Below are 18,188 nucleotides of genomic sequence, written 5' to 3' on the forward strand. Positions count from 1 at the left end.
CCTAAATTCTTTAAGTTTGAAAGCAGATTGATGGGACAAGTTTTTTTTATAGACAGTCTTGCAGGTGTAGGACATATCTTTTGGACGTATATTATTAAGCTAAATCTTCGTGCCACGGTTGGCATCATCCTATCAAATGCACATATGGCCATTTTGTGACTAAAAATGAGTGTCCTACTTTGGGAGCATCAGCCTTTATCCTGCTTCAAACAAAAAGTTGTTAATGGTTTGTTTGGACATTATCTTTTTCGTAATTGCTGAAAGTCAAACCATTTTTGATTGAATTGTTTGGACTTCTAGGAAAGGTTTCTTGAAAGCACATTTCATTTGGAGATCTTTGATTGGAATCAAATTTGGCTCACACATACTTTGATAAGCCCTTCATCTAGTCTTCAGAACACGCTTGGCTTTAATATCATGTGAGATTCATGGTGCATGTAGCATAACCAAGTATCCCCAAGACCGCTTTGCAAACAATGTTGACCAACAAGTGATGAATAAAGGTAGAGCAAAGCAGGATGACATGTAAAGTGTACAAGTAATGCTCTTTTGTGCCACTCTTTCCCTTATCAAAGGTCAGGACTCACCGAGTCTCCTCATGGATAAACCGTGATTGGGATGAATCTTCTTCTTATTTTGGGAGGACTGCAGCCTCTCAATGACCACTTGGAAGGGGGAATCTAGGCCCAGCTCTTGATGGCCCATCCCTCACGTGGCACCCAGACATGAGCCATGTGGTGACAAGATATTGACCAGCTCCATGTTACCTGCTTGCTAGTCTGGAATCAGATCTGGCTATTTCATTGCCTAGCATGGCCTGGCAGCATGCTTGGAACTAGACCGATCATATAGATCAGCCTTGTTTACTCTAGTCCTATCCTGACATGGTCACTACCTTCTATGATGCAGGCCTTAAAGTATGCAAGGTTGTCAGATGCATTGTAGACCCTTTGTTGTGTTGGAGATCGGTATGAGAGACTGTGCTAGACCGGATGGGTGGGAGGGGGCACCCCTGCTTCACCTCAATGGTGCTGCTCACCTTTGACATCTCTATGTGGTGTGCATTTTGGTTGTACCCCTCACATATAGAGCCATGACTGCCCGTATACTATTGTGCGTTACATTCAAAGATTGGAGTTGCGCAAAGAGGCGTGTTGTAACAGGCCTACACGTTTCCTTGACTACATTTGTGGGTCATTACCTGATATCCTATTTTATTTACTTTTCTTATGATCATATGTTCACTGACCACACCTGTGAGTTTCTTTGTGTGAATTCTTGTGACAGAATTACATATCAGCCTGTTATCATCTCCAAATCCTGTGCACATGGTTATTTACATTTTCATGTACTTTTTTTATGATCATAATGCTTACAGATCACACATGTGTTTCTTTGTGTGAGTTCTTTTACAAATCTTGTGTACATGGTTATTTATAGCACCGAGTATGGTCTTATCATTGCTGATGACCATGTATGCTATCTTCAGTATAGCTCTTCTCACCTACAGTGTGACCATATCACCTTCAGCATGGCCACATTATGTACAGTGCTAGCTTCAATATAGCCGATGACATCTTCAGTGTAACTCTATCACCTTCAATGTGAATCGTCATCTTCAGTATGACTTCAGCATCCTCAGCATGCTTTACTTTTTTTGCTTCAGTGTATACCATCTATAGTATGGTGATGGATCTTTAGAATCCATGATAGTCACATCCAACGACAGGATATTGGGAGCTAATGCATGCAGTGGACTTCACATCAGTGAAGTCATGAGTCGTTTTACTATTTCCTACGGGATCACACTCCACCAAATATTAAGCCATCAACATACTGTATGAGACTGATGATGCTTCGCACATCCACAAGGGTTTCCTAACACCTATTAGGTCTGTAGTACCAAGAGTTTATTCTTGACACCTTTAGATTGGCTTTAATGGTGAGTCTTAGTGTGTTGTTCACTGATGCTTAATGTCATGAGGGCAAACCAAGATCGCATAGTGTTTATTTGTGATGTGGAGATATCTTGAGAACCCATAATCTTTGAGTGTTATGATTAGCACCTTGATCACTCATATGCATATTAGTTAGGGGACATTGAGGTCTAAAGGATGGCTTTAGTTTAGGTCAAGTTGTGAGGCTAGCAAACCTAGGATTGTATTTGTTAGGCCCACTTGTTTATTGGGTGCATGGGTAGAGGGATCATGGCAGAAAACAATTAAAAGACTTAGTTAAAAGATTAAAATAATTACTAAAGAGTCTTCGAATCTAGAATTACTAATTCAATATTACAGTGAGAAACTATTTGAGTTGTCTTTTAAGATTTGTATAGCTTTCTCAACTTGCTTTAGTGATCTTCTCAGCTTTTAGAAGCTTTTGGCTTTTAGGTAGAGGATTTAAGAAAAGGGTGATCAGTTTTTTTAAGAGTGGTCAAGCTTGCTTGCCGATTCACATCTTCTTCTTAACACTTCCTTGCTCTCTCCTACTCCCCCTTCTCTCACTTTCAGGAGGCCCCGATCTAGTTTGCGCTTCCACAGATCCTTTTTAGGAACATTCTTTGTGACATCACAATGTCCGTAGGGATGAAGAGGAGCACCTAGAACATTTGAGAATCATGTTTGAGCTATTGAAGGAACACCAATTGTTCATAAATCGCAAGAACAGTGAGCTCTTCCTTTCGGAAATAAGGTTTCTGGGTCACATCGTTTCCAAGGGAAGAAATTAAAATGGTATCCGAGAAGTTAATGGTGATTCTTGAATGGCCATTTGAAGACAATACATGAGGTAAGATCATTTCTTGAGTTATACTCATTCTATCGCTCGCAAAGCATCCCCTTTGCATGACTTAATGAAGAAGAGAAAAGTGGGAGACAAAGAAAATCAGCTTTTGAGCAATTAAAGAAAGCTTTAACATCAGCATCTATCTTAGTGATGCCTGACTTGAATCATTTGTAGTTCCAGGTGATGCTAGTCGTCAAGAATAAAACTGTTAACGCCTAAATTTTCATAGCAATCACGGGCATAGGCACACGGATTATCCTCCCAGTCAACCTCGTTGGTAGCAAGTTCTAAAAAAAAAAAATTTTCACGTGAAAGCTCCTACTTGCCAAAATCCCAACGAGCCCCAATTCCCTAGATGGATCTAGTATCCCACATGTCTTCATTCTAAGGTACCTCCTAAATGCATCATTTACCCCTCTCTTGGGATATCATTGAAATCACTTGCCCCTATAGGAATATAAAAGCAAGAACTAGAAACTAGAAAACTAGAAGTAAAATAAGAACAAGATTGAAAGACAGACAAAGAGTTACCTTGTAGATGAGTGTAGACAAGACACAAGCTAGATGGATTGCAATGATGTGACCCATGAATATATGGGCCAAAGTACAAGACATAGAGCAAGGGTGCTTATGGGATAATTGTAGAGGTGCCACATGGCACATACTCAAGACACAAAGACTAGACTAGACAAATGTAGACTAGGGAAATAGTACACTTAGTGTGCACTTATCTCCAACACCCTCCTTAAGTGGACACTAGGAGGAAGACAGAAAGACGAGACTAGAAGACAGACATAAAGACTGATAGACTGAGAGACAAGACAGAAGACATGACAGACAAAGATCCTGAGACACCCCTCCTCCTCATATGGGTCCACAAGGGTAGGGACAAGATGGATCTAAAACAAAACACAGTCAGATTGATAGACAAATAGACAGACAGACAAGACTAGATAGACAGAAGACTGACTGTAGACAAAGAGATAGACCTTGGAGACATTCCCTCCTCAGGTCCAAAAGCAGAATGAGTAAGACACTAGAACCCCTTGACCTACATCATCGGTGGTCAAAGTGGTAGACAAGAAATATGAAGTAATCAGAAAGCCCACTTCTCATCATATGAGGAAGGAACAGCAGGATCTGCTGATGGAGATGTTGCAGCAACATGGGCTGAGGTAGATGCAGGGGCTGATGTAGAGGGTTTGGAGTAGCAGTCCCTCTCCCGGTGATTATCACAGCCACAAATGGTGCATGGATGAGCCTTGAAACAGTCCTTCTCCATATGATTAGTTTTGCCACAATGGGTGCAAGGATTTCTTACCTTAGAACTTCCTTTCTTTGCTAAAAATGCAGTGTCAGTTACCTTTCGTTATTGAGTTCTTTCTTCTCTTGGAGAGCATTATGATACCTTCAAGAGAAGGATTATTGTGATACTTGAAGGTAGTGACAAGAGTAGCATAGGTGTCAGGTAAGCTTTTGAGAAGCACAGCAATAGCAATATCTTCGGAGATGGGAGACTTTACTGATGCAAGTTGAACCATAAGACTGCGAAGATAATTAACATGAGAGGCTATAGTAGCTCCTTCCTGCATATGTAGATCAAAGAATGAGATCATAAGTGCAATCTTAGAGTTTTTAGATCGGGGTCCAAAAAGGGTATCCAAAGTGATCCATGCTTGAGGAGCAGACTGTATGTCGGAGATGTGATGAATGTAATCATCTCCAAGACCGAGCAAGATGATAGCATAGGCTTTGTCGTTCTTGGCAGTGACAACTTGCTCAATGTCGGGATCTTCGGGAGCAACACGGTGAACAATGTCCCAAAGACCTTCTTTCATAAGATGGCACTTGATTTTGATTTGCCAAGTATGAAAGTTGGACCCATTAAATTTGTCAATAGACATGAGAGAATGAGTAGAAGAGGCCATGTGGGAAGGTCTTACCTCTTGCTAAGATGCAAGGGCAGCGTCTATTCCCTTACAATACTGCAGAAAGGAATGAAAGAAGAGATCCAAGAAGCCAGCTCACTCACCACTTGTAGACTCTTCAGCTCCAAAGCAATGCCGTAGGGAAGACGTGGGCAGCTCTTCAGCATGAATAGGGGCGGTCAGCTCACAGACGATCTCCGTGGTTCGCAGCAGCAAGACTTTGAGCATCAAAGGAGAAGATGGCGCAGATCACGAACAGCAGCTGGAGAGGTGCGGCCTGTTGAAAGAGGTGAGCGTGCAGATACAAACAGCGATGGTGCAGCGGAATGATGCAGGGTACGACAGGTACGGGCGAAATGCCAGCAGAGGGTACAATGTCAAAGCGATGGTACGTGCAGGTACAGATTCCGTACAGTCGTACGGACTGTACGGAGAGTCTTGGCTGTACTTCAAGTTGTACGTACATTGATGCAGGTGCAGGAGTGACAGCAGGAGCGGGAGCTACAGTAGGGACAAGAGCTGATGGGCGTGCAGATCTGGCAGAGAGCGGAACTGCGCAGCAATGGCACGCAGATCTGGCAGAGATGGTGCGCAGCAGATCTGGCAGCGCAATGGTGTGCAGATTTGGCGTGCAGATCTGGCAGAGAGAAGCGGTGGCGCAGAGAGTCGCAGGGCAGACAGATGATGGCGACCAGCTGAGCGGGGCAGAAATCTGAGAAGAGGCGGCTATGGCTATAGCAGACTGAGGAGAGAGAAGAGGGATCTACATGGCTCTGATACCATGTAGGAATATAAAAGCAAGAACTAGAAACTAGAAAACTAGAAGTAAAATAAGAACAAGATTGAAAGACAGACAAAGAGTTACCTTGTAGATGAGTGTAGACAAGACACAAGCTAGATGGATTGCAATGATGTGACCCATGAATATATGGGCCAAAGTACAAGACATAGAGCAAGGGTGCTTATGGGATAATTGTAGAGGTGCCACATGGCACATACTCAAGACACAAAGACTAGACTAGACAAATGTAGACTAGGGAAATAGTACACTTAGTGTGCACTTATCTCCAACAGCCCCTTGGCACATTTAATGCATTTAGACCCCTTAGCCTTAGATCCACCTAGTCTAGTGCCATATCACCCTCACCAAGGACCTTGACTTTGATTATTTTCTGATCATTTATGTAAAGACCAAACAAATATAATGCAAACATTGATCCTTGAAAAGAAAAGGTCTATTGACCCTTTCGAGGTCATGTCACCTCAACTTGAGTGTAACACTAGTGGTGGTTTCATTGGAGCAAATCTTTTACAAGGACATGCAGTAGCTTATGAGAGTTAGGAGGTTGAAGGAGGCTGAGATGAATTACAATGTTTATGAGAAAGAACTTGTTGCATTAATTCATGCTTTAAGAGTTTAGAAGCATTATCTCTTGGGTGTTGATTGCTTTACCCAAACTGACCACTAGAGTGTGCGTTACTTTCTTACCCAGCCACTTGTAAGAGAGATGCACATGAAGTGGCTGGTGCATTTAATTTTCAGATTCACCATACTCCAGGAAGGAGATTGTGGTAGCTGATGCTTCGTCTTGTAGACCATAGGTTCACTCTATTTCAAAAACTCATCATGAGGAGCTGCCAATTATGAAGAAAAAGTATAAAGATAATCCAGATTTTTCATGTATTTGGATAGATTTGAGTGAAGGAGGTCATGAGGATTTCTATGTGTGTGATGGGTATCTGTGGAATCAAAACAAGGTTTGTGTGACATGTATGAGACCAAAGGCCATCGAGGAATGTCGCAGCCCGCATTTGCTAGACATCGAGGTTTGTCACCTACCTTAGGACAGCTTGAAAGGTATTTCTATTGGCCTCAAAATTAGAAAAGATGTCTTTCAGTATGTTTGATCTTGTCCTATTTGCCAAAAGGCAAAGTATGACCGCATGAAACCTCAAGGGTTGCTTGAGCCTCTACCAGTTCCCGAGGCACCATGGGAACATATTTCTATGGATTTTGTCATATATTTTCCTAAGTCACGAGATGGTCATCATTTGGACAGCGATTTATAGTTCAGCAAGCAAGCACATTTCATTCCTTGCAAGAAGACGTTGAGAGCAACAGAGGCAGCAAGGATCTTCATCAAACATATATTTGTACATCATGGTGTGCCCTGATCAATCGTTTCTCAAGTTCACAAGCAAAATTTGGCAAGCATTTTTTTAACAATTTGGGTACCATGTTGGAATTTACATCTTTCTATTATCCAAAGCCTGATGGACAAAGCGAAGCCGCAAATACAGTCTTGTTGGAATTATTGCGCTGTTATGTTAAAGATCATCCATATTTGTGGGAGCGCTATCTTCCAATTGTAGATTTTGCTTACAACAAAACCATACATTTTTCAGGTAGTGTATGGAAGACCTTTACTTTGACCTGTGCTGCATACGATGTAATGGACCAAAATCTCTGTTTTCTCCTCTAATTCTTCATTTCCTCTTGCTTGCATGAGAAACTAAGTCTCTGTGGCTGTTTACTAGGCCCTCTTATACCCTTGAAGCGGCAGTAAGTGCCCTTGTGACCTCTATGCTGAGTAATTCTTTCCCTATCCTATTCTTTTCCTATTCTATGCTGAACTTGCCATGTGTATAGGACTTATCCTAGGTATTCTCTTGGTCAAGTACTACTCGTCTTATGAGAGAGAAGCCTCTCTCCAATAGAAGGGATTGAAGATGGGATTGACCGTGCGAGTGGTCACACTGCCCTTCCAAATCTCCCTAAGATCTATGTTAACCCTTAGACCTTGGGTACTAGAATTTCTAAGGTTCCGTGGCCTCTCTCCGTATACTTAATAGTTTTAATCCCCTTTTTACCGCTAGGCTATTTCTTGTCACCTAACATAACCCTTTTTCCTTACCATCCCACTCAATATGACCCGATTTCAGAGCCGTCTGAACCAACGTTCTTCTCTTGACTAATCACATTGATTAACATACAAATTTTGGATACTACTGGGTTATCATGTCATGACATTCCCTCTTGCTGAACTTTAACCAGATAGTAACTAAACTGGGTTTAGTTTCTATCATCAATAGTGTTGGTGGACTATCTTACCACTCAGGGGAAGCTACCTAGAGTTCTAGGATGACCCTTATCTCTTTGCTTTTCTATCTTAGTGCTCACTCTCAAGCTTCTAATGCAAACATGATCCCTTATGTTCATTTCATCTTATTCGTTTCTTTTAGTAAAATAATAATCAAAAGAAAGGGTAAGAATACTTAACCTCGTTGGTGTCGAGTTGTTGTCCATATTGTCTTTCTTTTTGTACACCTCATGGAACTTCTCCTACAAAATAAACAACTGGTCTAGTTCCAAGTGACCAGCGTGTGATCTCTTCTATAATAGGCAAATGGTCTAGTGACTAGCTTGTGACTATCCTTGTGTGCTAGTATACCTCTTGATATCGTTGAGCAATACATAATATATTGCCTTCAATTTCAGTTTACCAGGCTGAAATAGAGTAACAATTGGGTGGTAAATCCAATTCTCATTTACTTACAATGTAATTATCCATCATACTCTCAAAGATGCAATTAGTAACCTCCTTCAAGAATCCAAGTAGAAAGGGCCTCCAATGTGGAAATCCTCACTTACTCTTGATATTTCAAAGTACGCTCTTGCTTAACTTTTGATACTTCTTTTTTATTTTTTTCAAAAAGATTACTTCATAAGTATGAACACCTTCTGTGGACCTTCAATGGTCTTCATTCAGCAAATAAGTCGTAGATTGGCATGGACATATACAAGCCTACCATACACCAAATGAATTAACAGTAAATACATGTAGGTTGTAGCATAACTATAATTCAAATGCCAATAATGAACTGTGTGCTGAGTGCATATAAATGAAAATAGATGTGCTGAGTGCTCACACACATAATTATCAATGCGTATATGAATTACTTGTCAAGTTGTCCAGTGCCTAGTCTATTCCTTTTTTTGGTGTGTATAAGTGAGAACACACTTCAATTCCTTTCACAGGCGCTAGATGAGCAATCTTGTGAAAGGACTCGGAGGGCAATGCGCCTCAACTCCGGTGTGCCCCGACCATACTTCTCCCACTAGGTAACAGGCCTCAACTGAGCATCACGGAGACATGCACGACCTGAGCCAAACTCCCCAAAGGAGTTCCTAAATGAGTGGAGTTGGTCCTCCAAAGCATCTTGCAATATTGCATCTTGATATGCATGTTCAAGGAAACCTGTCCACCCTGCAGTCAACTCAGCATCATCCAATTGGTCCTCCCTCCTCCATACATGATAAAAAATGTGTGCTAATGCATGAATAGGCCTATGGAACCATGTCCATCTTTTTTCCCACAAGGCCATAATCTCTTGCTCTCTGTAGGGTGCAAATGAAATATATTTAGGTTGCTGCAAATCTAGAATCTAGATTCTAGATTCTAAATACAAATGTAGCATGATACATGCAAAGCCCTAAAGCTGCAAATAAGATAATTAATTGCAGCCAACAGTGAATTGAAAAGTAAAGATTCCTGATTTGCATTTACCTTGTTGCATCAAGCCATGTGCACCCTTTCAATGCCTCTCCAACCTTCTCCATGAACTCATACACAAGTCCAATTGTGCATCCTTCTCTATCAACACGTCAAAGGGTACTGGAAAGGGGCTGTACAATCCCCACAATCCTCAGCTGCATGCCAAAAATCACCATCAAACACAATGTCCTCAAAGGCACGTGCCTTTGGTTTGCTGGACTTATCCCAGCTCAATAATTTCTCACTGACTACCATGCGCCTTAAGTTAGGCTTCACCTTTACCAAGCATGTCAAGACTAAAAATAGATAGGCAAAGTGGGTCTTTGAGGGCTTTAGAATCTCATGGGAGCTATGCTGCCGCAAAATTCCAAGGGCGCTATGCTTCCTTGTCAAGAAAGTCACCATGCTCCGTGCCTGGTCAACCACTGAGGAAATCCAAGGAAGCTTCCCTATGTCCTCTATAAGAAGATCCAAACTGTGTGCAGCACAGGGAGTCCAAAAGATATGTGGATAGCCACTCTCAAGTAGCGCACCCATGCGCTGATAGTTACTTGGATTATATGTAACCACCTGTACTACATTCTGAGGCCCCACATCCTCTACTGCCTTCTTAATGTGGCTGTAAATGTACTCACCTGTATGAGATTCATTTGATGCATCTATGGATCTCAAAACCATCGTATCCACGCAAGATGATACAAGAATGTTAATGAGTGGGCGCCTCTTGGTATCTAACCACCCATCACACAAAATGGAGCACCTGTATCTACCCCACGATGCCTTAATAGGCTGCAGCTCCTCAACTTGCAAGATCTCTGCTTTCAGCTCCCAAGTGCGTAAAGTCTCTGAAGAATGAGCCCTAAATGAAGGGCCTGCCTCGGCCATTGCTTGAACAAACTCCTGAAAAGCCATAGTATGAGCAAGGTTAAAGGAAAGGTCACACTCAGAGCTTGCGAGTTGCCCAACGAGCAGATGCAAGCAAAGTTGTGACCCAACTGGCTCGTAAAGTCCCTGGCCTGGGTGGTAACCTGGATGAATTTGGAAACCTTGGAGGCTTCACAACTCGCACTGATGCCCGTCTAGTGGAAGCACTACCAATAGAAAAAGAAGCCCCTTATGTAGGTGGTGAAAGTGGAGGAGGTGATCCAGATGTCACAGATATAATGGGACTCCTGGGAGGAGATCCATGACCTACTAGTGTTGATGTGGCCTCAACTCGTGCCCTCTTTGATGGGCCACCTGGTTGCCTCCCAAGGAAATAATTACATCATCTGGAACTTCTCCTACACATGGATTGACACCCTTTCCAGTGAAGCCAAGAAGATGTGCCCTTACACGAGGTGCACTACCACGAAATGAGCCACCACAATGCTTACACTTCCATTGTTTCAAACCCGAAGCACCATACTGTTACTCCACATGCATTGCTCCCAAACAACGTCCTTTGCTCGGCCCATCTCTAAGCAGTTGGCTGCTATACTATCCTAAATCCTTGGAACTGGTTACAGGTTACTCTGTAGCCCTTTGGCACTTCAAGTCTTTGACCTGCGAGACAACCAATGATCCCTTTGATTATATGTTGCTTTAAGCTTGCAAGAGTATAAATTTTTTATTGTGAATTGTGAATGTAGTAGATTGTAGTAGTAAGGAATAAGTATGCCAATGAACATGACCAGCCAGCTTCTTCCAATGCTCACAGTAGCTAGCTAGCTGGCAGTTAGTAGCATGCAACAACCTACCTACCAGGCTCCAACAGAATGATACATGACAAAAAGGGGCACGTAGAAATTGTGCCAACGTTGAATGTTCAACGAACGATGCACAATAGAAAGGGGTCAATGAACAGAAGGGCTAGCGAGCTGTATACGAACAAAAGGAGCTAGTGAATCACGAACGAACCAAAGTGGCTAGCGAATCACGAACAAAGCACCTGTGTTGTCATGCGTTGACGAACCATTTGTTCCTACGTCCACGATGCACTTGCGCTCTTGTTCGTCGTTCAATTGGCGTAGGAGTTATACTGCATGCAATCAATTGCTACTCGTGGTCCTAGCCTGTACTTGCTTGCAAGCTTGCACGTATTGCGTAGGGCGCTTGAGCCTTGCAATCAATCGACGTTTGGAGATAGCTGGCGGCGGATTCGTCAAAAAGCATGAAGACCTAGCATGGCTGGTGGTTGTGCGCAAGGGATGGCTAGTCGAGGCTAGTGGGCTTGGATTTGCAGGTAATCGAAGAGCAGGGCTCTCACCTGCGCATGCATACCGCTGTTATGCTCTAGCCAAGATAGCATGACCTCGGAAAGATCGGTGGGCATTTTCCCTTAGAGGACCGACTTCGGTAATATTTCATGTGCGTAAATTAAATGGTCAAGGGAAGTAACTGCCAAGGTCCTAGGTGAGGGTGTATTGGCATCAACTAGGTGGTTCTGAGTGCTTAGGCCTAGGTGCACCTAAATGTGTAAGAATGCCAAGGGGCAAATGTTTTAATTGTGCCCCAAGAGAGGGGTAAATGGTGTACCAAGCTAAAGGTCTAAAATGATGACATGTGGCAGGAGGGAACCATCTAGGGATTTGTGGGCTTGTGGATAAGCATGAAGAAAATGAATTAAGTATCTTGTGTGCATGCAATCCATGATATAGGCTGGGAGGATAATCTGGATGCCATCGCCTGTGATTGTGCCCGTGATTCGAAGGAAAGAAGGCAGAGATTAGTATGTAATGTGTCATTTGGTATCAGAGTGCAGAATATCTGGGTAGCGTGGATGAACGAGTTGCGTAGAAGGGGTAAAGAGCGGAATTGCCAGGAGTTGGAAATTTGGCCTTTCAGAATTGCGTTACGTATTAGGAGCAGTGCAGCTACCGTAGGTGATGGCGCAATCGTTGGGTCACAGACATCATCACAGCTATCTGGTGATGGCGCAACTGTGGGGTCTCGAACGTCATCACCGTTGCAGGAGAGTAGGAGCGCGTACAGCTGCAGGCTTATAAGCTGTCGCAGGAGCGTAGGGTTCCCGTAGGTAGGTGACGAAAGGCAGGTGACGGAAGGAAGACTTCAGTGCAGGATTACTTCGTGGAGGAATTGGTCTGTCAAGAACGGAGACAGGGGTCTGAATCGCCTGTGATTTGAATCAAACTACTGCGCATCAAAACGCCTATCTTCATTTTTGAAGTTGGTTCGACTATTTTATTGAAGATCTGAATACCAGGGATAGGAGTATCCTCTCAAGACTTCGTGGAGCTTCCAGGGGGCTTTTTTTTCTCCCTACTATACAAATTTTCAGTTTTCAATTTGCAGTCTATTATTCCTGTACAGCAAAGGGGAATTTGAAGTGTGATATACTTTTGGAGTTTTGGCGTACGAAAAAAATATTTTTAAAAAAATAATTCTATTTTCCCTTTTGAAAGAATGGAGGCAGAGGGACAAGATTCCAGGGTGAATCTAGAGTGCGATCTACGCAACAAGTGTCCCACCACATAGCACCTACTCTTGTGGGTAGGATTTCTGTGCTGGAAGATGCCTTACAACAGATCATGAACCAGCAGTTCAAGTGAACACTGGTCAAAATGAACTTAGAGGGATGGTGCAAGCCTTGTCGGCTAGACCATCTAGAAATGAAAAGGGCAAAGCTCCTGTAGAGCAAGAGCCCAGTATACACTCGTCGGAACGTGCGAAGGTCAAGGTACCTAATATTGCCAATTATAGACCGAAAAGTGCGCTGGTCGGATGACTGAGCGCAGTTCTGATGTGATCAAGGTTTGGTTACACAAGTGGGAAGAAGCCTTCGCCATTTGTGAAATCAGATCTGATCTAAAGAAAATCCACGAGACCACTCACCTGTTTATCGAGGCAGCGGATAGGTGGTGATAGGTGGTGGATAAAACAACAGAAAGATCAGGTTGCCCCTACCACCTAGGAAGGGTTTAAGGCTGAATTTAAGAAACACTTTCTTCCATCTGACGAAGAGTCCTGAGCTTGGGATGCCTACAGAAGCCTTCGCCAGAGGAATTTGTCGGTGGCAGAGTACAGTGACAAGTTCAGGGAATGTGTTATGAAAATAATAGACCCTCTCCCTATGTCGGTTTAGTTGAAAGACTATATCTATGGACTGAACGATAGGATTAAAATGGAAGTTCGGGCTAAATATGTGACTACATTAGATGAATCTATTGCAGTAGCCCTGAACTATGAGGATGCCAGAGGCAAAGCTAGTGGGTTTGTGCAGGCAGGGACTCAGCATGAGTATCCGAGAAAAGGGGGATTTCAGAGGAAATGGACTTCAAAGGCAAGTGTCTCGCAGCCAAGTGGCCAAACCAAGCAGGTGAAGCTGGTTGAGGGATAAGCAAAGACAAGTTTCACCGTTGGGGTGAGAAGAAAAGTAACTCGAATGGCAGCCCAGGCTTGGTCAAAGTCCTCGTCGACTCCTGAGCAAAAAGAAAAAGCTAGAAAAGAAGGATTGTGCTTCGGCTGCCTTCAGCAACATCAATGGAAAGATTGTCCACTAAACAAAGACCGTCGCACGGCCAATATGATAATATCTGAATGCGACGCGGAAATGCAGGAGAGTCCCAATGCGGAACATATGCAGATGCAATTGGCGGGACCTTCTCAGAGGTTAGTACTTGTGTTGTTAAGTGTGTCTGTTACTAAGTTAGTAAGCGGTGCACCCGATAACATCCTTTTAAAGCCCGTAGCAATGGGGTATACAGTTTTCGATGAGCCCGAGTTGATTAAAATGAAAGGGCAAGTAGCCAATCATGATGTGATTGTATTGTTTGACTTAGCATCAACGCACAATGTAATTAACTTGAAGCTTATTAAGAGGCTCAAGTTGAAAACTAGTCCGTCTGACTATGCTTATACGGTCAGGATGGCGGACGGAAGTTTAACTGAAGTATGGGACCAGAGGGTTACGCAGTTGGAACTTCGAATACAGGACTATGTTGAGAAGCTGGACTTTGAATTGACTAGGCTTGCTCACGCAGATATAGCCCTAGGCATGGCTTAGCATTTTTGGAAAAATCCAGCCATTGATTGAAAAAAGCATATTTACTAGTTCAAGATGAACCGGGTAGAATATGTTTTGCGAGGTGAAAAGGATTTACCTCGAGGACCATTGATTTAAGCCATGGAAATTCGGAAGATTCCGAAAGAGTTTCTGTGTCTGTGTATAGCATCGGTAGAGTCGATTGATGATGCATCGGCTAGCACTGAGGCTACCCAAGATGGGAAAATGGCCGAGTTGGCTAAAGAGATATTGGAGAAGTTCTCTGATTGTTTTAGGGATGAGTTACTTGATGGGTTACCTCCAGAGCGGAATGTTCAGCATAGAATTGAGCTTATCCCGGGGGTAGAACCTGTAAATAGACCTCCCTATAGATTAAGTTTTACCGAAGAAGCGGAGGTATGAAGACAATTGGAAGAATACCTCAAGTTGGGGCAAATTCAACCAAGTTTCTCACATTTTGCATCGCCAGTGATATTAAAGAAGAAGAAAGATGATACTTGTCGCCTCTGTATATATTACAGAGCATTGAAGAATATCACTATTAAGCACAGGTATTCGATGGCTCGGATCGATGATTTGCTAGATACATTACATAGAGCTGTAATTTTCAGTAAGATAGATCTTAAGTGTGGCTACCATCATATCCGTATTAGAGCTGAGGATGTGCATAAAACCGCTTTTAGAAGCAGGTTTGGACATTATGAGTTTTTGGTAATGCCCTTTGGACTTACCAATGCTCCAGCTACATTCGTCATGCTTACGAATGATTTACTACGTCCGTATATCGGAAAGTTTGTAGTACATTTTATTGACGATATTCTGGTATTCAGTAAAAGTATTACTAAGCATCACAAACACTTAAGAATAGTGTTCAGTACTTTGAGGAAAGCTAGTCTTTATGTAAATAAAAAGAAAACTATATTGTGGTAAGACTTGAATATTTAGGATTCATAATTACTCCTGAGGGGTTAGAAATGGATCCAAAGAAAGTAGTTGCGATATTGACTTGGCCAATCCCTGAGAGTTTGACCGCTTTGCGATCATTCTTGGGATTTGTCCAATTTTATCGAAGGCGTATCAAAGGATATTCCGAAATAGTATCGCCATTGACTGATCTAACCTCAAATAAAGTACCTTTTATATGGGGACAGAATCAACAGGAAAGTTTTAACACCATAAAACAAGGTGTGGTCTCAGGACCGGTGTTAAAAATAGTTGATCCCCAGAAACCGTTGTTTCTTGAAACGGATGCAAGTGGCATTGAGGTTGGAGCAATTCTCCTCCAAGAGGGAAGGCCAGTAGCCTTTGAAAGCAAGAAGCTTTCTCCCTCTCAACGAAATCGGCCAACTCATGAATTAGAGTTGTATGCTGTTGTGCATGCTTTGAAAACATGGAGACATTATTTGTATGGATCAGAGTTTTATGTGGATGTTGATCATGATACTCTGAAACATTTTTGTTACAACCTGACTTGAGAGGCCGCCAAGCTAGGTGGGCAGAACTCATGCAGGAGTTTAACTTGACGATTTAGTACCGAAGAGGGAAGGATAATAAAGTTGTTGATGCGTTGTCACGCATTATGCATAACATGAGTTCCATGGTTTTAGAGAGTGCTCTAGTGGCCGAGATTAGAGAAACTCAAAAGGTGGACGAGTTCGTCCAGAGCCTATGGCCTAAGGCTCATATGTTAAAACCCGGGGAAAAGGATGACCTGGCATCTAGAAAAGGCCGAACTTATGCAAGATATGCCATAAGGGATGGTATGCTGAAAAGAAATGGCAAGGTAGTAGTACCTAACCAGAATGATCTCAAGAGAGAGTCATTCGACAATGCCATGATAGCCCATGTGTGGGACATCCAGGAGTCGAGAAGACATATGATCTCGTGAAGCGAGACTTATTTTGGCCAAAGATGAAAAGCATATTCATGAATATGTGACACGTTGTTTTTCGTGTCAGGAAGTAAGGCAGAACGGGTGAAGCCACCCGGACTTTTACAGCCCTTGGAGATACCACTAAGTAAGTGGGAGAGCATTTCCATGGACTTTATTGTAGGACTGCCTACGACACAAGGTGGGTATGATTCTATCCTTGTGGTGGTTGATCGTCTTACCAAGATGACTCACTTCATTCCAACTAGAGAGTGTGTTAGTGCCCGGCAAGTAGCGGATTTGTTTATTAGACATATATTTCGTCTGCATGGATTACCCAAATCCATAGTGTCAGACAGAGATGTCAAATTTACCGGTCATTTTTGGACTGCGGTATTTGAGACACTAAGGACTGAGTTGGGAATGAGTAGTGGGGATCATCCAGAAACGGATGGTCAAACGGAAAGAATCAACCAAATTTTAGAGGATATGCTTAGAGCATATGTGTCATTGAGGCAACATGCATGGGACAAGTGGTTGCCATTGTTAGAATTTGCCTACAATGATAGAAAATATTTCTCTACAGAGTTCAGTCCGTTTGAGCTGAACTATGGTTATAGGCCAGCGAATCCAACTATTGTTGGAATACCTCATAAAGTGCCTAGTGCCGCGAACTTTGTGGTTCAGATGCGGGAGATGCTAGCACTTGCGAGAGCTAACATCCGCCAAGCTATGGATACAGCCAAGGCGTATGCGGATGAAAATCGATCCACTAGAGAATTTAAGGAAGGAGAAAAAGTTTTTCTCAGACTTCCTTCGCACTCCAAGTCTTTGACTGTAGGAGAGTGTGCTAAGTTATCACCTCGATATTGTGGGCCATGGTTAATTCTAAAAAGAATAGGCAAGGTAGCCTATAAATTAGAATTGTCATAAGGTTGTAAAGTGCACCCAGTGTTTCATTTTTCTCGTTTAAAGAAATTTTTGCATACAGGTGACTTACTAATTGAAGGTGTTGTTTTGTTTCAGGAGATAGAGGATAATGCAAGACGCAAACCAACAGGAATCCTGGACCGAGGAACAATGCAAGTGCGCAATCGGAAGTTACCGACGGTGTTGGTTGCATGGCATGGTCTACCTCTATCAGAAGCTACCTGGGAATCCGTATACCGGTTACGGAGAGTGTTCCCAGATTTCATCATCGAGGACGCTGATGCTTGGAGAGGGAAGGAATGTTATGCTTTAGCCGAGATAGCATGACCTCGGAAAGATCGGTGGGCATTTTCCCTTAGAGGACCGACTTTGGTAATATTTCATGTGCGTAAATTAAATGGTCAAGGGAAGTAACTGCCAAGGTCCTAGGTGAGGGTGTATTGGCATCGACTAGGTGGTTCTGAGTGCTCAGGCCTAGGTACACCTAAATGTGGAAGAATGCCAAGGGGCAAATGTTTTAATTGTGTCCCAAGAGAGGGGTAAATGGTGTGCCAAGCTAAAGGTCTAAAATGATGACATGTGGCAGGAGGGAACCATCTAGGGATTTGTGGGCTTGTGGATAGGCATGAAGAAAATGAATTACGTATCTTGTGTGCATGCAATCCATGAGATAGGCTGGGAGGATAATATGGATGCCATCGCCTGTGATTGTGCCCGTGATTCGAAGGAAAGAAGGTAGAGATTAGTATGTAATGTGTCAACCGCCGTACGAGAGATTTCGCCTCTAGAGTCTAGAGTCAAAAAGTACATTTTTAATCTAAACCTACAGTACCTTAGGCCACGGTTCATTGAACATGAAGCATTTTGAAACGTGCTACATGTTTCGAAACGTTTCAAATTCAATGAAACGCGTTTCATTGTGACTATGATATTACACATGCATGACAAATGACAATTGATTCAGGCATCGCGTGATGTTCAAACACATGAGGCATAAAGAGTCTCGCCATCTAGTATGCTGTAATTTTCTTCCTTACTGGAATGAAGTGGGCATGCTTGCTGAATTTGCAAATAATGGTCGATATCCCATCATGTTTCAATGGTGTACGAGGAAG

The 18,188-nt window shown here is 42.8% G+C and overlaps 1 protein-coding gene across 5 annotated transcripts in view; it reads left to right on the plus strand.

Moving 5' to 3' along the window:
* The window catches only part of PTAC14 (plastid transcriptionally active 14), a 216,263-nt gene that overhangs the window by 71,155 nt on the left and 126,920 nt on the right, over positions 1 to 18,188 (plus strand). The gene's annotated exons all lie outside the window — the stretch shown is intronic.

The sequence above is a fragment of the Dipteris shenzhenensis genome, chromosome 27 (assembly GCF_047967505.1).
Source record: "Dipteris shenzhenensis isolate YYH24624 ecotype China chromosome 27, Dip_SZ_1.0, whole genome shotgun sequence".
Classification (NCBI taxonomy): domain Eukaryota; kingdom Viridiplantae; phylum Streptophyta; class Polypodiopsida; order Gleicheniales; family Dipteridaceae; genus Dipteris; species Dipteris shenzhenensis.